At 41.2% G+C, this 21,330-nt stretch overlaps 2 long non-coding RNA genes across 2 annotated transcripts; one reads left to right on the forward strand and one right to left on the reverse strand.

The window, feature by feature from the left end:
• Positions 1-236: 236 nt before the first annotated feature.
• Positions 237-4,841, reverse strand: LOC137474424 (uncharacterized). The gene is made up of 2 exons (XR_010999353.1): positions 4,772-4,841; positions 237-777 (listed from the first exon to the last, which is right to left on the reverse strand). It is a non-coding gene; the product is annotated as an uncharacterized lncRNA (long non-coding RNA).
• Positions 4,842-9,742: 4,901 nt separating this feature from the next.
• LOC137478348 (uncharacterized) lies at positions 9,743-10,641 on the forward strand. The gene is made up of 2 exons (XR_011001527.1): positions 9,743-9,775; positions 10,107-10,641. It is a non-coding gene; the product is annotated as an uncharacterized lncRNA (long non-coding RNA).
• Positions 10,642-21,330: the final 10,689 nt, after the last annotated feature.

Consider the following 21,330-nt stretch of genomic DNA (forward strand, 5'->3'; position numbering starts at 1 on the left):
GATGGCAGGATAAAATCTACAAAGAGAACATTTTGGGATATAGAAGTCTTTCAGGGTTTGAAGCCATGATATTCACAACACAAATGTGCAGAAGCACTCATGTATCTGAAACAGAAGACGCAGAATGCCAAAGCAGCTGCTGGCGTGAAATAAAGGAGAGACCACACAGTTGGGGGAGCATGATGGCATCAAGAACAAAAGGACATTTGAGGGAAAAAGAAAGCACAACTTCAAGCAGTGAGAAATTGAAGCCAGTCATTCGGAATTATTGACAGCAGATATGCAGTCACACAGCAATTAGAGACTCACTTTGGGAATCAAGGTCAATTAATACTGCAGTAAAGTGGCAGCACCAAAAAAAGCACCTTGTTTAACAAACAGCATTTTCTGATTGCTGACTAGGCAACATAGAAGAAAATTATCTATCACAGGTTGGGGTTTGGTCATTTTCATACTCACAAGGCAAGATACCATCACCTTTATTCTGTTGTAAAGGACTACTGTATAAGAACACTGTACGATACTACACTTTGTGCAAAGATTGACAGGCCACTGCCCAGTGGAACTACAGAAGTCTGACTCATTCAGACTTGAGCCTTCATTGTGTACCACATTTCACTCTGCACCTAAGTGAAAGTCTCTTCCCTTTCTTCATATTTGCTGGGTTTGAGAGCAATAGGAATAAGGTCCTTTATGATATAGTGCTCTGGAAGTCCATTTCCCTCTTCCGAGTCATAAAAGCAAACTTCCAACAGATTTCAACCTTTTTTCTCAATACTACAAGCAAAGGTTTGAAGTTCATCTTAGATCATTCTCTCAACTGCAGTTTGTGTTTATTGTTGTCATGCCTGTTGCATTTAAATATTCACTGATAATCTGATGTCTCCAACATCGGGATTAGGTTTCAAAAAACACAAAGAAACCAACAAATAGTCATACAAGAGAACTTCCTGCTTTAATTTTTTATTATTTGAGAACTATTGATTTCATGCATACTAAACCCAGTAATTTCTATCCTGTTTTAGTATCAATGTTTTAGTTGATCCAGTCTATGAAACCTTTGGTATTAAATTTTGCCTGAATGAAGTGTCTGAATTCTACAGACCTGGTACTGTCATCATTAAAATCTGATTGCAGACTTTGCTTTGAATTCTTTTTTGGGGCTAAAGCAAATCCCATCATCCTGATGAATAATTCTGGTTTGAACCTTCTAAATAACTTTTATCCTTCTGTATGAACCACCAATGATTTTTTAAGGCTCATTATACTTTACGCCTTTATTATTTTGATGTGAATTATCCTTTCCCTAGTTGTAATATTGTAAATAGGATTAGGACCGATACAATTTGGTCTGTTTAACATCGAGGCATCTATGAAATGAGCTATTGCCCCAAAAACATTTATTGTAAATTGGTGAAACAGATGGATAGGATGAAACAGAAAGCATGAGATGGAGATGGGGTATGAAACTACATAAAATTAGATATCTTTACTGCAGACAGTCTGAGGGCTGTCAGCTAAACACCTAAACTCAATTCAGATCTGATGCTCAGACACTGCTGTAATTCCAATTCCAAGTCATCGTATTTAGGCTTCCTTATCACTATTATTTCATGGTAAAGTTTTTAAAATACATATTTTGGCATTCATGTTTTTAGCATGAATATTTAGCACGCCGCCTACCAAAAAACTGATAGTGCATAGCAAGATAAAAGAGACAAGAGTGTTTCTTATAACTAGTAAGAACATACTTGCTTTATCTTTCCATTACTCACTCCACAGAAATTGAGCAACTCATCATCAGGCTTTTCTGGAAATTCAGCAGTAGTGCACAGTCAGTGACAGACATATAATTTCTATTCCTTTTTGATTTTGATAGGATTTTAGGTCATTTAGAATGACCACTGTTTATGAGATAATCACAAAAAGAAAAGGATGGTTGTAGAAAAGTCATGGAGTTAATCACTTAGATCTCAGTCACACTGACTCTAGAAACTATAACAGAGTCTCCATTTTTTAGAAGCTTCTATAAAATATCTCGTAGTGTCAGCTCTGGTTTACCGATTGGTAACTGTACAGCATCCATCATGAAAGGCACAGCAGGATGCCATTTCCTTTGCGAGGAAGCCTGTCCTTAATAGCAGCCTGGATGCCAGCTAAAGGGAAAATGAGCTACATGAGAGAGTGTCTCTTCATAATTTTCTAAATATGTTTGTTTCAGATAAGGCAGTGAAAAAGGACTACTCCTTTTTGGTAATAGCACACATATTGCAAAAAAGTATGTTCTCAGGTATGGAAAACTCTGTAAGTGAGCACTTGTCAAAGCTGACTGTCTACATAGTTTTTATGTTTTCTTTTTTTTTTAATACAAATTTTGATGTCACATTTCACTTTCAGAATTCACTGATCATTCAGTGAATAAATTTTATTAGCTATTGATCAAGGAATCATTTTTGTTACCTAATCTGTGCATTACTTTAGAATGTAGCTGAATAAAATGAATCACACTGTGAATTCAGGTTTTTGGATTGAGCCTGGTTTTTATACACCATGTGATTAGCACAATCCATTTTGACCTCTTTTAGTGAGAAGATACAGACAGATTTTTTTTTTTACTGTACAACAAAATGTTATCAATATCACCATCATTTTTAAAAGGGAAATTAAAAGCATGGTGACTGCTTGAAATTATTCAAGTGTTTTCTGATTGTTAGTTGGATTTGTTCACTTTACCTACATTATAAAGAATTTCCATGTATCTTTGAATGCATAGTTAGTATACTCATGAGGCCCATAGATCAAAGACTCGTTTTTCCCCCCTGGGATATCTAGATACAGTCTTTTCTTCATCAGGAAATACTACTTTAAAAATATTAATTTTGCCAAGGCTGCTTAGCTAATTGTATGTAATAAAAAGTAATACTACCTATTGTTTCAATGTTTTCAAAGTGCAAGACCATATGAAAAGCAATCTCAACAAAATGAAAAAGGTATGCATAATACTGATTATTCTATGAAATACTCCAGTCTGCTCTGAATTTTTCAGCATGGGTTGCTCCTTCAGAGACACTACTGAAACTTAGATCCATTACTCCTAATTGACACATCTCCATTGCCAAACACATCTACTTGAATCAAATTATTTTATAGCCTAGAGTGAAATATGATCCTTTTAAATAGGTCTTGCTTATAGAGGAGGCAGTCTTGCCTAACTTTTAGAGGTCTAAAACTTGAGATCTAATCTATCTTTATTTATAGACAGTGAAAATGACTTGGCAGTTTCATCCCATTCTTAAATGAACACCTTCAAAAGGCAATCCCTCTTCTCTTGTTCTCATTGACTTTTGAAAGAGTTTAGAGACCTAGGTTAGACTACGTACCCACACATCACCAATACTGGGGGAATGCACACTGTCTCCTTGGGATCACCTGATCATTAACCACAGGGATATAAAAAAATTCTCCCTGTTGTTCACCATTTGACTTGCACAACAGAGCCACTCACAGGCTGGCTATGAGTCCCCTGGCTAGTTAGTCATATATAGCAAAAATATAAGTTGAAGTTTCATATAAGCATTTACCTTTAGAGCTTACAGAGATGGGGGGTTTTCCCCTTCATAGCACTGACATGGCTTGCAGAGTAAAGCTCAATGGTTAGTTTTCTAAATTCCAAATTTGCAAAGTTTCCTGTAAAGAATCATTAAATAACAGTTTGGGTTGGAAGGGATATTAAAGATCATCTAGTTCCAACACCCTGCCATTGGCAGGGACAACTTCCACTAGACCAGGTTGTTCACAGCTCCATTCAATTTGGCCTCGTTAGTGTTGGTTGACATTTGTTGGGCTATTTATTCAAAATCCAGCTGGGAAATGGCAATTAGTTCCTTTGCTACTTTATTTTTGCTGCCCTTTTCTTAAACAGATATTTGCATTGCTTAAGTGGTGCTGCTTGTGAAATAGAAGTATGTTAACAATAGCAGAGAAAATGGCCCTGAATCCATACTGGAGTCAAGACACAGAAATTAGTAATTTTAGAGGTGAAAAACAGTCATCTCACAGTTACAGCACCCATGTCTTTAGTGGAATGTCACCCATGGCCTAAGTGTAATATTTGTAGTGCAAGGAGTTTTTCGTGTTTTGCACTACCTATAATCTATGCAGGTTTATCTGTCTAGGGTATCAAATTTTCATTTTGGTTTGTGACTTTGTTTTGTTTTTGCCAGAAAGTCATAGATGTGTTTGCACTTTTGAGGTTCTTACAAATGGAAAATACTTTTAAGGTGAGCTAGATAAGACTGCACAAGCCCTAACTATTAATGTGTTTGTCACTCTTCCCTTTACACAGAAAAAATTCCTACTTAAAGCAGCCTATGGTAAAGTTTCTGGGTTTGTGAAGCTGTCAGATGTAACAGAAATTCACTCCTCTCCCAGTTTTCCTACTGGCTCCACACACATCATGGTAGATCAGACTCCCTTCCTAGTAAGGGAACTCAGTCCAACATTCACTGTATCTTAACTGGCTCAAATGCTGTCTTAGTCTTGAGGAAGCAAACATCTAAGCCTACAGAGATATCTACTCCCATATTTATAAAATCTCCATCTTTTCCAGAAAATTTTACACCGATATGTGGATGCAGAGACAGCTTGGCTCAATTCTCTTGAAGCACAGAAAGAAAAAGAGATGTGTGCCATGGGGGTGTGACTTGCCAGCAGCTGGGTTTTCCACAGTGAAGGTTTCCCACAGAGCTTCAGAAACATGTTGGATACCTACCATCCCTCTCTTGGGCAGCTTCCAGAATCTTGGCATTGAGGTGTCTCAACCTGCACTCTGCAGGTGTGCACAGAATACTTTAGTCTCCCAGCTCTTTCTCCTGTTTCTCCAACAAAAGAGAAAAAGAAAACAAATCAAGTCAAATGCTGCAATATCTGTTTGACTACAAATCTTATTGCAAAAATAAATTTGTATGTGAGTTATAATGTATTCATTACAAATACTTTTGTCCAACTACCCATCTTCTGTTTCTTTCTCTGTGTGTAACTTTCATGGGAGATTAATTTAGGCTAATGTCTCACAAAACTACTGGATTTAATACGGAGTTAGATTCATCTGTGTCTCAGGGAAATCAGCTGTTTCATCAAATTAATGTAATTTTCTGTCTTTTACCTTATTACCATCTCTCAAGCACATGGTACTAAAATATGGACAGTGAGTTTGTTACATTTGCTAACAATTTGCTGTAGAGTTTTTTGATTTCTGTGGGTCCTCTTGTGGCATCAGTGAAAGAGAATTGGTGGAGAGTCCCTAATAGCATTTTGAAAGCAATCTGGGATGGGATTGTTATGTGAGTTGGCCAGCAAGGAAGGCTGCTGCACTAACTCCCTGTATGGAGTCCACAACAGCCAATCTATGGCCCTGAGTCCCAGATCAGACATGTTCGGATCCTCATGACTGCAGTGTGTGGTTTCAGGTCATGTTTTATTTCCATGTTGCTTTTTTGTACCAGTTTCTTGGTACCTCCTGACAGTGAAACAGACAGGATTGTGATAGCTGTCTGCAGGGAAGGAAACCTGCCTGCTTGCTCTGCTGGTTAGAAACAGTTCCCAAAACAGTTGCTGTCCAGTCAGCCAAAAAGAGCAAGAAAATCCTGAGGATTTCACATATTAATACTGTGGGTTAATCTCCATTGATATCCCTTATTATGTGTTTATTGTATAGAATGCCCCGTGTTCCAGAGAAGGGGCAGATCCAGGTTATGCAAAACAAATTCCTCTGGCTTTTCCAGTTTGTTTAAAGAGTTTTTGTTCATCTGAATTAACAAGAAGTCATTTAAGTCTCTTAGTATGTTCACTCATGACATTTAGCAATCTGTGAATTTATATGGTATTCCTTCCCTCCTTTGCTTTATGTTTGTTAGTTGATTGGGCTTTTGTTTTTGTCTTGTTTGGTTTTGGATTTTGTTTGTTTTATTTTCTCTAGCCTGTGAGGAAGGGTTTTCCTCATAAGTAAGTTCAGTTTTACATAACATTTTGTAGTTGAAAGTCCAAAGATTTTCTTGGGTTTTGACAGCCTTAAATGAAAATAAGGCATGCTGTTGTCTCTCTCAGCAGGAACCTCCTCAAGAGACCACCTGAGAGTAACACTTTTCCTAAAGTACCAAATGAGCTGTGTGATGTCTTACAGATGGTGGCTCCAGCTGTGGTGGCAACTTTTAGTGTTGCCAGACACTATACCCTTGGTGCTTGGGTGCTGTGTCCATCTGCTGTAATCATCAACACCAGGAATCTGAACATTATGCAAAAGTAAACTTGAAAATCACAGGACTTTGAACTTTTCAATTCCAAATTAAGTTGAAGGTGGAGAAAAAGCATATCACTTGTGAGGTGAGACTCAAGGAAGAAGTCCAGTGCTGTCAGCAAGTCAGAGCTGAAAACAGACAGATATTGGGAATAGTTTATAAAATCTTTCAAGGGATGCAACTAAGGAGGGAACCAGAAATCACTAAAACTGGCATGAGAAGATGGACATGAAATGGAGGCAGGTAAACACAATGCTCATTAAAGTATTGGTCGAAACAGAATCTGCTTTGACTTCATTAAACACTTTGGTCAACTACCTGGTTGTTTAACTGCCCACTGACTGGGAGAACAACGTTGCTACTCAAATCTTATCTGGTTTCACTGAAGATGAGTTGCAGAACAACCAGTAAGACCACGAGCAAGCTGAAGAATGTAAATGCCACCTCCCTGTGTTTGTCCTTCATCGCATCACCATCAAGCATACTGCCTTCCCTGTAAACACTAGTTGACACTTACTTGCCTATCAGGGAACAGGAATGGAAATTCCATCACAACATTACAGGGGGGAAGAAAACCCTTTCAAGCACTGGTTGCCTGGAGGTACTGAGGAATCTCATACCTTGGCATATTTACAACTGACTGGAAAAGACACAGAGTAGCATGTGTTAAATCGGCCCTGTCCTGAGCAGGGGGTTGGAGCAGGTGCTCTCCAGTTGTCCCTTTTTTCTATCGTCAGTAAGCAGCTGCACAGCGACTCAGCAAAAAAGAAAGGACACTTCTAGGAACTTTCAGCCTCCTAGTTGCATACGCTGTGCTGCTGTCACTAAAATGAAAAGAAATAACACAGTGGTGAGGTGTTCAGATACAGGCAACTTGCAAATATATAAATCCTCACACAGGGACACAGGCAAGTGTTGACATTGGCTGCTCTGCACAAAAGCAGTCCATGAGCAAAATATGAGGGCAGAGAAAAGGGTGCTTGAGGTTGAAGAAACCCTTGCAAAAAGAATGAGGGCAGATTTGAAAGTGCTGGGTTGATGGTTTTACTAAATTATCTTAGTGGTCTTTTCCAAACTTAATGATTCTATGATTCTATGATTTAATTTGCTATTTTCAGAAGTTCAGAAAAATAAATAGTCTGACATTTATACTCAGAAGCGCATAAGGTTTTCCTGTTTCAGATAACTATCCTATGGGACATAATTTTGTTCCCTTCACAGGTAGAAGCTGGAAAGCTTGACCTCAAAAGTATTTACTTCCATCTAGGAGAAAAATTCAGTTGTATTGAATGGCTTCAGTTCTAGGAAAGTTATGCTTGATAACAACCAGAAACCAATCTTTCAGGTATAAAAAGTGTTGCTTTCACAAATGTCAGCATTCTGTTTGCTGTATTTTGCACCATTTTCTTGTCTATAAGAGAAGTCCCTGGACCATTAGGAGCTCCTTAATGTGTGCTTTGAGTCTAACATAGCAAAATGACACTGACCTCTCCCCCCACTAATGTGACAACATCCTCCCAGACCCAAACATAGGAGAACTAGACGTAATATTTCCGCATAATGGCAAGATTTGTAACAAATCTCAAAATCTTCCTTAGTTCAACTCAAGAACTCACTTGCCTGTACATCTAAAGGTATCCTTATCCCTCTAGGTCCCCTTTCAGTGGGAGTTTCTATTTAGTTGCTGTGTCCCTCTTTCGTGAGTCTTTTCCAGAGCCACTGTTTCAAAGCATAGTTTCCCATCTTAATTTTTTGGCCTTCATTCTCTGTTCTTAGATATATAGATTCATGTTTACCTGTAATAGGGTAGCATATTTTATGCTTGCTTTTTGTTTACCATCTGATTACATCAGTGGCCTATTTTCATTTCTGTTCCTCTGGTCTGTTGCCACAGGGTGAGTTTATGGGTTTTTTTCTGTACCACAGATCAAAATGGAAAATAGCCAGGAGACAATCTAGGTGGAGCTTCATTAGTTAATACCTCTGAACAATGAATGATACTGAACAATGATTGTTTAACATTAAGATAGATTTTACCACTGGATTGTGGACTGATATACTGATATACTATAACCTCTCCATCAAAGAGCTGCACAAAACTAAAGCCTCATGCATCTAGCAGCTTTATATGAAAATGTCTTACTCTTCTGAGAAAGGTACCAGATTATCTCAGCAAAATCTGTTTTTTGTAAATCCATGTTACTTAGTATTAATAACATACTTTCTTTTATCTTGGTATTTACTAACACAGTCATTTTGGGCAGCACACATTTCAGGCTATGGGCTTCCATCAGGCCCAGAGCCAGAAGAATCCGAGCAATGTCAGGACTGGACAGAAGGCCTGAATTGCCTGGGTTGTTCTGTGTATCTTTCAAATACTGTTTCATTATGAATACTTTTTCGACGCCTTGGAGATCCCCTGGATTTCCAGGTCTTCTGAAAGCGAGTTTTAATGACAAGCTTCTGCCAGCTCGTGGGAAGTTCTGGGGTGCTGACACATTTTCTGATGTTAGAATGTCTGGTATCAGTGGCTGCTGTTCTGAGCATTTTGACATATCTACTCTTCCTCCACACCAGTGACTCCACTTGCTTTTACTCCCAGATGCAGAGGCAGCCATTGAAATTCCCAAAACAGGTCCATTGCAAATCTTTGTTTGGTTTATATTGTGCATAGGTAAAAATCCCAGGCAAACTTGAGTCAAAACTGAGGCAGAGTTGTAACAAATCCCCTCGAAGTGTTTCCTACTGGAGCACAGTTATGTTGGTTGAAGATTCACCCCTTCCTATGTCACTGCTACCGCTTATATGCTGTCCCCATACAGTAATTAATACATTATTAAAATCCCTTTGTTACCATCATTTCAGAGAAACATTCTTCTGAAGTGTTTATTATCTGTATTTATGCTGCTCCTCATCTCTGCAGCGTCCTTGCCCTTCTGTGGTGCTACACGGCAGCCGCCTCTCCTGGCCTGTCACTCTGCCCTTCCCGTGGAAATCCCAAGAAACCTTCCAGTACCAGCACTGCCTCAGTGTGGGAGACACATGAGAACGTGCTTCCAGTACCCTCGGGAGCCGGGGGATGCATCGGCAGTGGCCCGGGCTTCCGAGGGAAAAAAAAGGGACAGGGCCACCGGCGTTCGCTGCCGTACGCAAGCAGCGCCACGGCCGTCATCCTCCCACGGAACCTTCCCTCTGTGCCCAAACCAATTTTTTAATTTTTTAAATAATCTTTTTTTTTTCTTTTCTTTTTTTTTTCTTTTTTTTTTTTTTTTTTTTTTTGATGCTATCTATACACATTTAATTTTCACAGATTCCCACAGGCGCCAGCGCCTCGCGAGCGAGCCAGTCCCCTCACGGCCCGCGCTGCCGCAGCGCCGCCCAGCGGCCCAGAGAGCGCGGGGAGCCGGCGCGGCCCGCCGCCGCCTGGCGCTGGCCGCCCGGGACGGGCAGCGAGGGGTCCGCGGCACCCACCGGAGTAAGTCTCGTTCCCCTGACCACGCTGGTTGTTCTCTCCCCTCCTTGGGAGCGGGGGCTGCGGGAGCGAGCCAGCCGGTGCCCATGGCTGCCTGGGAGCAGAGCTCTGAGGCGGGGACGGGATGGGTGCTTGCTGGGCTGAGCCCTCCCCTTGCCGCCCCAGCTGCTCGCTCCGGCTCCCTGGCTTTTACACATCTTTCCCTTGAATGATACATCCCTGTTCCGGGGCAGTATTGTAAAATTTAAGCAGTTCTCCTCTATTACACAAATAAGTAACTATTTTTCTTTCTGTTTAGAAACTGCATCTCTGGTTTTTTCCTTCCATGTCTGGGCCAGCCCTGGAGACAGTGTCTGTGGGCGATGGTCCACAGGTGAAATCTCTGCCCTGCTGGAGAATGTGACAGTGATCCGTGTAGTTTCTAATCCGCTGAAGTCCCTTGTCACTCAAGTCAAACTACGCCACAATGCACCAACAGCAAGTGATGCCTGAGGAGACATTGTGAATCTGACTGTGGAAAAAGCCTGTGCACACCTCGGGGAGTATCTCTTCTGGGATCTCTCCAACACTGCTGTGTCAAGCTACAGCTCATATTTATAGGTGCTGCTACACTAAATAAGGTCAGTTCATGGGAGAAATGCAGATTTAGTCTAATTTCTCTTCGCCAGACATCTATCTGAAATAAAGTGCTCTTGATGGTAGATGTGGGTGTGTGAGCACACCCCGTTAAGGATAGGGTGGAACCAGGATGTTGCCTGCCTGAGAATGTGAAGCAGCCGCTTGGCAAAGCACACAACCCCTGGAGACGTGCCCAGAAAACTGGAGCACCCCACAAAAGAAATAAAGCAAACAAATAAAAAAATGCAAGCAGAAGAGAGCTCTCATAATGGCTTCTTTGCTTGGGCCAAAGGCAAGGGTTGTTTTTTTTTTTTAATTTTGACATTCTCCTGTAAACAACACCCAAGGACAGAGAAGGTACTGCACATTTACCCAGCTACTCTTCAGCTGCTGTCCCTAGGACAGTCCCCTCACAATCCTTGAATTCTTTTTTATTTTCTGATAAGAGAGCATTTAGGCTCAAAGTTTGAGTTTGAAGTCTGCCCTCAAGATCCCATTGTCCCATTGTATGTACCCACTTTCTTTGGATGAGCTGGCCACCTCAGGAACCAGCAGCACCCTATTGCATCAAGTCATCTGTTCCTTTCTTGTAGTCACACTTCAAAACTCCGTCCCTGCACTGCTCCAGTTCTCTTTGGTGTCTATCCTGTGATATCCACATAAAAATGGCATTGTAAACTTTATAATGATGTATGCTGACAACCCAGGACTAGGCTGACTTTTGGCAGACAGAACTAGGGAAATACAAACAGTGCACGTGACTTATAGTGTGCCTCTTTATGGGTAGGAACCCATATCTGTTCCTGACATCATCCTGAGTTTCTTCACTTTCTTCAGCATATGAGGAGGGAGGCAACGGGTGGATGCAAAAGAAGAGGTCAAAAGAACATGCAAGATCTGAAAGTAAAGGACACTGACTGGCAACACCAACCTGCAGATGACAAAATAAAAGCAGCTGAGAACTGGCTAATGACATTTGTTCTGACAGTATCAATAGAAGCCCAAGTGCCACCTGCACAGAGTTAAGATTGTTTCAAATAGAATTCAGCTAAAAGCATGAGGGTTTTTTCCCAAAATGTTTTGCAGTATGCAACTGCCAACTTCTGATCTGATACTGGAAGTCCTAAACCCAAATTTACTGTGTCCCCACACTACAGCTTCTTAAAATATCTTCTGTTTTTTTCTCTGCATTTTTCTCATCTGAGTAGTGGTCTGGCACTATTTAGGTTGTAAAATTCAAAATAGCCTTTGCCTGAGGTGACTAGATTTTCAGGGAAGTGTTTCATATAGGATCCATCTGGTGCCTTTGAAAACAGCAGTCTGCATTGAGCCACTAGATCGCAACAATTTGGGTCATTCACAAGTGTAATTTTGGTCCAATATTTAAGCTGCTTTTTGGAAAGAAAAAGCAAAAATTAAAATATAGAAAACTTGAAAAGCAAAAGGAAGAAAAAACTACAAAGGCATTTTCAAAATTATATTAGCAGAACTTTTTCAGTAACAGACACAAAACAAACAATAACCTTTATATTACACTTTTCAATTCATCACAAATTTATCTTTCATGAAAGAAATTTATTTTATTAAGCCCTTAAAATTTATTATTTATAATAGCTTATATATGGCAGACTTTTTTATATAAAAGAGACTTTTGGTCAAAGAGTTCTGTATGTTCTGATGAACTCATGGAAATATTTGTTACATCAGAGAAGACTCCCTTTTGTTTTGTCAATGCCAACATCAGAAGCTACTGTGAGTTGTAGCTACAGGGTTGTCCTTCCTGGCATACACTTTTAGATCACCAAGTTTTTGAGGTTTTAGGGTTTTTTTCCTAAAAACAATGCATGCTCAGTGCTGTTACAATACCATTAAGGATTTTTCGTGTGATTTATTAAGGCAACACAATTTCTGACAAGTGAGGAGCTGTAGATGTTTCAGAGGGTGCTGCTGAACTGTATGGATGGCTTGTGACTAAAGATTCATTGGTGTTCTGTCTATCCACTCATCACACTCTGCAGTTACAGCTTGAAGCAGCTCAATTCTCAAGGAGGAGTCTACAACATCATTGCAATGTGACATCATTGCAGTGTGACTATACCTTAGTCAATGGGACAAAAAAAAGCTCTACTTAGAAAGTGTTTGTAACATTTCACAATGTCTAATGCATAATGGTAAACCTCCTAAGTTTCAAACTAGCCCAGTTAGAAGAGATTTAAGCCTCGGGACTTGGTCTCAGGTCCTAGTTATTGACACTAGCAAATGCTTTGAAGGTAGGAAAAGGAGTGCCTTATTTTTATAATTGCTGTTCTTTGGCTGAAATACTTAAATTGCATTTTCTTCTGCTGAGAGCTGTTTATCTCAATGCAAATGTAGACACAAACAAACAAAAGATAGCTGGTGTTTTCAAAGCTTGAATATCTATCCTAGCTTCCCCAGTTTGGTTCTCAAACTACAGACGCCAAGCATTTCCAGTGCCAAATTTTCATTACCTCCATTGGAGGCCACTTGGGAAACCAACAGATTTTTTAACCCCCATTCCCATACTTGAAAAGTACTGGGGAAAAGAATCATTTACCCTATGGCTTGCCAGGAAGATGGCAAATAACTTCTATATAAATGTGAGTGGAGCCCCAATTGAAATCAGCAAACTTGACCTACAACTGGCAGGTTAAGTAAAGATGGAGTTTTACTCCTAGGGATTTTATCTGTGAGATGGCCAAAGCTCAAAGGTGTGAATTTGGGCCAGAGGGAGTTCATCCTTTTGCTAAACACACCTTAATGGCAAGGACAGCCTGTGCTTGGGTTTTTCATTGTTTTGGGATTATCTGTAGATTTGTATAAAATGTAGAATAACTGTCTGATACAGAACAATCATGAAACAAGGATCTGTACTATTCATGTTAAACTTTCAACAGTCAGGTTATACTGCTGTTCCCCTCTAAACTGAAGACTTTCAGCAATATTATTAGGGAAAGGCTTTGGAGCTCTCACCACTGAAGGCAATGTCATGAAAAGCTTGTACACTGCCATGGTTGATAGCCTCCTGCTGCTGAAAGGTGTTTGTAGCTTCTGGCAGTCTCCTGATGACAGCAGCTGTCAGTGACAGATGTCATTTAGCAAATTCTAGTTCGGCTATAGTGATAAGTACTGAGAAAATGCACAGCTGAACTCCTATTTTTATTTCTCTTCCCTCATTAATGTTCTCGTACAGCTCTGAAATCACTATTGCTGCATACTTTTTTCAGTTTGTGTTTTCTTGTAAGGAAAAGCTTAACTTTTCTTTTATAAGATGACTCCTTTCAACAATAATAACATGACAAAAACTTCTGCTGGAAAAGAGCAAAGAGTTAAATTTTTTTCTGGCTGGCCCCAAGTGACCCCTTGTTCCCGCTGCTTTTGAAATTACTGGAGTTTGCTTAGCCTGAAAAATTACAGCTATAGGAAAAGTCATGCTTTGCTGATCTATTTTTAAAAGGAACAGCAGAATTTTAAAAATAGAACCCCCCCTTTTTTTTCTAACTCTGGCATCTCCAACCCAAGTATGTTGATGTAATTTCCAAAGCATTAAGAAATGTCTTAGGACACATTTAAGTCAGATCAGCCAAATCCAGGATTAATGAAAAAATGAGATGTTCATCTGGTCTGGAATGAGATCTTTCTTCCAGTCATTCTTAGTTATAACGATATCTTTTGTGTGGTTGAAGCTAAATTTAAGCCCAGCCTGAGTGTATTTATGTACTATCTATGTGTGTTTTATGCATCAGCAGCACACTGCATTGGTATTCTGCACATACAATTAGGGATTTATGATCTTTGAAGTCAGCTAATACAAAGATTTATATATTTGCAGAAAAAAAAAACAACCCAACAAAACAACAAACAGCAAAAACCCAGGAAGTAATAGGAATAGGTGTTCCTTAGAGCTAGTCTGATTCTCCTTTGGCTTGTGTTGGTTTGCTCCATTATCTTCAGAGGAATTAGTCCTCTTCCTGATTTGAGCACCAGAAGAAGAGGAGAAAATCCATCTCTGCATGTATGACTAGGGAGATCTGCTTTTCTAGAGCTTGCTTTTGTTTCAGGCCATAGACCTGCGGAGGGGGAGTGCCGAACGAGGGAGAGAGCAGACCCTGCCACGGGCGTTAAACTGTGCGGGGTTTCTTCTGACCAACGACTCACAAACAGCTCCTGAAAGACTGGGACTGAGTCTGGCTCCGGTGAGCAATGCCGAAGGGGTGGACCTGACCCTGTCGTGCAGCTCCCGAGGCGGCCAGATTGCCGGGGGAACTCCTGCCTTCTCGCTGGTGATGCCCCAGAGGGCAGGCGGGAGGAGGTCACGCCTGGGAGCAGGAGTGAAAGTCACGTTCAGAGAAGTGTGGACTGAATGAAGGACACGGTAAGGTGAGAACGTACTGATTTAATATATGCACTACTATTTTGCAAGGAACTGTCTTACAGGCTGTTTCTTTCTTTGTCAAAGCATTCAGCTACTGTAATAGGATTTAAATGTATAATGAGTTGAACTTTAAGAGATCTATAGCAGCAGTTAACTAGCAAAGGAAAGTCTATGTCTAGCTATTTCCTGCAGCTACAATGTTTTACTAACAATGATACACAAAGACTTGTTTTGTTTAGCATGCGCCATATTATTGCATTTTAGACAAAGTCTTGATTCTCTTATCCAAGACAAAGTCTCAATTGTCTCCATTTGAGACAAAATCTCAGGACAAAAAATATGTATTTGAAATGTCCCAAACTACAGAGGAGTAAGGAATCAGATTAGCATCAACTTCTGCTTCTAGCTACAATGAAAACAAAGATAAGGCAAGTATGTATTTTCTAACTGGAGGGACACATATAGGAGAGATTTTGTACCTCATCATTCTCTAATTATGAAATCAGAAAAATGAAAATATTCTTCTCATTCTCTGCACACACACCCTTACCCCAAGCAGACCTGTTCTTACTGTGATGAGATTTGTTTTCCTACAGCAGAGTTTGCTTTTGAGAGCTCACAGGCATGGAGAGCAGTTTTGTTTACCACCCCCGGGTGCAAAACTCATTAACTAATGTTTACTTTTGTGTTTTCAGCTTTCAGCAATGAGGCAGGTTGATGGATAGTGAAGATGGCGGTGGTGGGGAGAATGGTAAGGAAAATTCAGGAGCTGGTTTTACATCTTTCAGTTGTGCAGGCTCATACACAAAATGGCTATCAGTCTTTTAGCTATACCAAAAGAAGAAACCCCAGCCCTCGGCAATGGTGACCCTTCTATCTTGGTTTTGGTTTGTTTGTTTTTTTTCAGGATGGTGGGAAACAAAGCACAGCCAGCCTCCTGACTTTTTGCAAGTTATAAATGCTGTACAAAATTCTAGTTTCAAGACCAGAAAATGTTTTCTCCTATTGTTCAGAGTGACTCCAGATGCTGATGTACTTAGTTACACAGCACAAGTAACCCAACTGGGAATGAAAAAGCAAGATAATTGAGTTTATATTCATCTGTCAATATTCCGAAGGGACAGACTTACTGTTCAGCCTGCCAAGTTTGCTCTGCTTATGCATGCAGAGCATGAACTTAAACTGACTGGAGATTCCTGCAGTAGATTCTCCCTGGTGAACAGAGGATCGCTTCTGCTGCAACGTGGTTACACATTCCCCCACGTCTCACAGTATCAGGAGGTAAACTGAATGTTAGGCAGGAAAATAAAGAAAAAAAATCATGGTAGGACTGAGTTTTTCTTCCATCAAATGTTTGCCTGACCCAAGTCCCATTATCAGAGGAAAAACCATCAGCTTCTTCCTAGGCTTTTCTATGCTTTTCACTATAGTAATATCTGGGAGATTCACATATATTTCTTCATCTTTCTATTCTAGTGAAGTGAACAGTTGTTATCCCTATATGTGAAGCAGAACATGGGAATCAAAGCAAAAAGTTCCTTTTAACTTTGAGTGAGCAGTCTGGAACAATTGTGAGCAAACTTTAGAATCATATAATCATAGAATATGCTGAGTTGGAAGGGATTCACAAGGATCATCGAGTCCAACTCCTGGTTCTGCACAGGGCAAGCCCAGGAAATCACACCATGTGCCTTAGAGTGTTGTCCAAACATTTCTTAAACTCTAGCAGTCTTGGTGCTGTGACCACTTCCCTGAGGAGTTGTTCCAGTGCTCAACCACCGTCTGAGTGAAAAATCTTTTCTCAATATCCAACCTAAACCTCCCCTGGCACAGCTTCATGCCATTCCCTTGGGTCCTGTCACTGGTCACCAGAGAGAACAGGTCAGTACTCTTCCCTTCACCTCCCGTCATGAGGATGTTGAAGACTCTGATAAGGTCTTCTCTCAGTCTCCTCTAGGCTGAACAAACCAAGTGACCCCAGACACTCCTTGTATTGCACCCAAAACTGTCCCCAGCACTTGAGGTGAGGCTGCCCTAGCGCAGAGCAGGACAATCCCCTCCCTTGCCAGGCTGGCAATTCTGTGCCTGATGTCCCCAGGACATAGCTGCCCCTCCTGGCTGCCAGGGCACTGCTGACTCCAATTCAACTTGCCATTGACCAGGACCCCCAGGTCCCTTTCCACAGCACTGCTTTCCAGCCTCTCATTCCCCCAGTTTTCAAATAACTTACCTTTTTTTACTTTACATGGCTTTGTATTTGACTAAATGTCACCCCTTATTTAAGATAGTTCTACAGGGGATCTCCATGTAGCTAGACCATGCAAACAATATCAATCTCTATCCCAAACACGGGAGCAAGTCAATGCCTGTAGCAGAGCAGACATACAAGACACGTGTGAGAGAATAACCAACTATGGCCAACATTCAGTACATCTTAGAAATATATGAAAAAAAAAAACCAAACAGAAAAGATGGGAGAATCTGTGAAACAAAGGAACAAAATATTATTCAATCCTGTGGTCTGGGGAAGAAACCAGAGATGTGTCTCTGAGGAAAATTGAAATTTAGAACCTCTTTAGCTGAGTTCTGTATGGCAGGAGCTGGTAAGGACAAACAAAGGCTCTGCCTTCTGATGGTTGGCTTCTGCACCATCTGAGGAAACAGTCTTGTAACCAACTCCAGGGAAAAGTGGCTCCACCACAAATTTCTTCATGCTGTAGAAACAGCTCTCAGCACACTGGCTCCAATGCCATGTTAAGGCACAAGTGCACAGACAAAAGCATCTGTCTCCCAATTGGAAAGGCAGGCCACAACAGCAGCTGCCAGTGCACAGCAGGTTTGCTGATATGTGGGTTGGATCCACTGTGTGCACACTATGTAGCTGGCATAGAAAGGTGCAGCAAATCTTATACATTAGATCTAAGAGTGGGAGGACTCAAAAAACACAAGTATGGGAAGCCAGGATGGTTTGTGCAGGCAGGTCAGAGTTACCTTCACACATGTGCCATGCCCAGGGATGTTTAGCTGGGCTCCCCCTCCTGAGCTTTCCTGTTCTTTATGCCATCAATTGTCCCACTGACAAATCTGGCCCAGGCAGTGGCAAGCTGTATTTTCCCTCATGGCCCACTGTGAGAACCTGGGCTTTCACCATGGGTGGTGGTGTCTGTGATGAGTAAGTAACCTTACAGATATGCAGAAACCAGTCCTGATGAACCAGCACTCAATCCACGTCACCAAGTGTAAGCAGAACTTGTTGGCCTGAGCCTCCCGGTCTCTCCTGCAAAGAAGACTGGCAAAACTGAAGAGAACTGTGGGCAAGCAGGAGGGGGCCAAACACACAAAGGAAGCCAAGTCTGAGTGCCAACAGTTGAGACCCTGAGACTTTCTGAGCTCAGGCACCTACAGGTCTAGTAGCTGAGCCTCTTTCTTCTGTGCTTTCCCATGAATGAAGGACACTTGTCCTGGCACCAGCCAGGGATCAGAAACCACAATTAGAGACATCACTCTTCACATCCATAGGGATCCTCTGTATCTCAAAGTAGTGACAGGGTGGTGGGAAGAAGAGGGTAATCTCCAGCTGTGCATATGCATGCTGTGCAGTGGCACAGGGAAGTAAATGCCAAAGTGCCCTAGTCAGTGTGGGGTATGTGTATGAAGAATGTCAGACCATGAAGTGGCATCTCCATGGGTGTAGGGGGCTTTGGGCAGGGTAACAGGACCACGTAGCAAAGAGCAGATTTCCAAGGGTCCTGGGTACACTCTGTACCCAGGGCTCGTTGTGCCCTTCCTGGTCTGACAGCCGTTGCAGCTGAGGGATCTGCTGTTACTCCCATGCCTCAGGCAGCTGTCGCCTCCAGTGAGAAACAGGGAAATGGGAGAGGCAAATGAGTGAGAATGGGGTAAACAGTATTTTGCTCAAACTGAAGTGGGGAATGTCCTTGCTCAGCAGTTGTTCTCAGCTACCCCAGTGTCCCAGGGCAAGCTCACTTCAGAAAAACAGAAACTGGTCCAGGCCAAAATCTTTCTATAAGAGAGAGCAAAGAGGAGACCAGGATGGGAATGCAAACAAATTCACCCCTTTTCAGACTGTGTTCCTCAGATTTTGTTGCTCATTTTCAGTTCTGCCCAAGGTAACAATCACCAAGGGCATTTTCTTCACTTTGTATAGTGCAGGAGAAACCTGGGTTTCAAGCCTTTGGCGATTCCTCAGAGGGTGGATACACACTCTCCCAAAACAAGGGTTCTTCCTTCCTGGGAAAGTAAAGCCAGTAGTATAAATTGGAGTTAGAGAAGCAAATATATTTACATAAAATATGTAACACATTATAATAATAAAATAAATAATGAATTACATTTATGATTGGGTAATATGAACTATTTATGCAAACCAAAAATCTTAACCTCCCAGAGGCAAGTATTCAGCACATGGAGAGACTCTTTTGAGGTGTCCAGCAGCACTGACACCAAGCAGCAACTCCATAGTTTCCCCAGGAAGGTGTAAGAGCACAAACAGGCCAGCAAACCTGGAAGCACATAAAGTAATTTTCCTAGCAGTAAGTGTAGGTTACTGTGCCCTGGCTATTATCGCCAGCTCCTGGCAGATTAGCTGGTCACCATGCCCTAATATGCAGGTTCCTGCTTCCAGTTTCTGTTATGCCTTTCTGCCACAGTCACTTCTTTCCCCTCCCACATGAATTGCTGTGAAGTAAGGAAAAAGGCAGCAGCCCAGAGGTACAAAATGAAAGGCAGCAAAGAGCCTTGTGGCCTGCTTTCTTTTTCTTCTCTGCAAGCCAAAAAGTTCCTGAGCATGAGCAAGTCTAAATGTAACTTGACAGCAGCCAGTGGCACAGATAAATGTCAGTATTTTCCCTAGCAGCTAGAAACAAAACTGTCCAAGGTGATTTTTCTCTTAGAGGATGGCCTCCCTGCTGTGTAGGTTTCTCACAGGTTATGCATTCCCCAGAGGGCAGGTGAGTAGGGTTTTCCTCCCTGCACCTGCAGCAGGAGAGACCCAAGAGCTGCCCTGGTGCTGAGGGTAAAGCTGCTCCCTGGTATGAGCTCCCCAAGAGGTGGTGAACGCGGGAATGTATGTGCACATGGGGAAGAGCAGGCACAGCAACGTAGCCTGCCTGACTGAATTCTGTTATCACTATGAGGTATGCTTACAAAAAGGAGCAGGCTAATGTGATTCAGAGTAGTCGGAGAAGACAATTTACAGACCTGCCTCTCTTGAATGCTGCAGAAAGAAAGAAAAGCCTCGTGGCAATTTGGAGGAGGCTATGAAGTGTGGCAGGTTAAATAACTCCTTGCAAGCAGCAGTTGAAACAAAAACAGGATCAACAGCTGCTCTACCCAGCTCACAACTCATCCTGCCTACTCCAGGTTGAGCTCCAGGCTGATGCCAAGTTCTCTTGCTTTAGAAGAAAATGCTTAACAGTTTGATCAACTGAGATTGCTGGACAGCATCTCTTGCAGATATACAAACATTTCAGGAACCAGTAGTGATTATGGAATGGCCATAATATGGCTGTTATTTTTCATCATCAGTATGGACATACAGAGCTTTGAAGTACACGCTGTTTTTAGGTATCTGGATGTATTCCTGATGAAGTTTCAGCTTTCAGTCACTACAGTCTAGTAATTCTCCTCATTTGATATAATTATTTTTCTCAACATTATTTACTGATATTTGCCCTTACATTTTTTTCCTGCAACTCTGTCTAGGAATAGTATAGCAAAGATACCAGTTTCATCAGCAAATAAAGTAATTAATGTATTCTACTATGGATCATTTTTTCTGTGTAGTTTTACACAGAGAGGAAACTGAAAAAATCATGGATATATGCTGTGGATAAAAATAAACTACTATGTGGATAAACATAACTACCAATTTTTTTTTTCAGAAGAATATTAAGATTAAATTAGGATTATTGCAAAAAAAGGACTTGACTTTTTTTTATTCATGCCCATGGGAAACGCTGACCACCTACATGCTTCAGTAATCCAGCATATGTGTGATAGCTCTTGGTTAATTCCAGTTATTCCCTCTGCAGTTTAATCTGCTTCAGCCAAAAAGAGAATCCAAACCCATGTGCTACATCAGAACAGACATGGTAACATTTGTGTCGAAGGATTCTTCTCCATCTGGTGGTAAGGGGAAGTATCAGAGAGAAAGGCCATATCATTCTCCAATTGGACAACAATTACTTGGCTGGTATGAGGTTAATGCTCCCTGCATGACCAGGAAATCTACAATTACTGCAGTCAGAGTTTTCTTAATATCTGGGATGAAATCCTAGCTATCAAAGTAGAAAAATTTCTGTCCTAAATGGAGAAGTATTTCTTTGCATTATGTACATTGCTCAGGATTGGGGTGATGAATAGCAGGCTTGCTTAACAGAAGTCAGATTAGGGGAGTCTTGTGTGTTTAGAAATATTATATTTACTCTAAGTCTTTTTAATGTGCTGTTGACTGACCCCTTTGCTTCAAAAACAGTAAAAAAAAAGTAGCCTGTTTGTTTGTTGGCTCATATGTCCGTACATGAGAGGTG

The sequence above is a fragment of the Anomalospiza imberbis genome, chromosome 1, assembly GCF_031753505.1.
Source record: "Anomalospiza imberbis isolate Cuckoo-Finch-1a 21T00152 chromosome 1, ASM3175350v1, whole genome shotgun sequence".
NCBI classification, from domain to species: Eukaryota; Metazoa; Chordata; class Aves; order Passeriformes; family Viduidae; genus Anomalospiza; species Anomalospiza imberbis.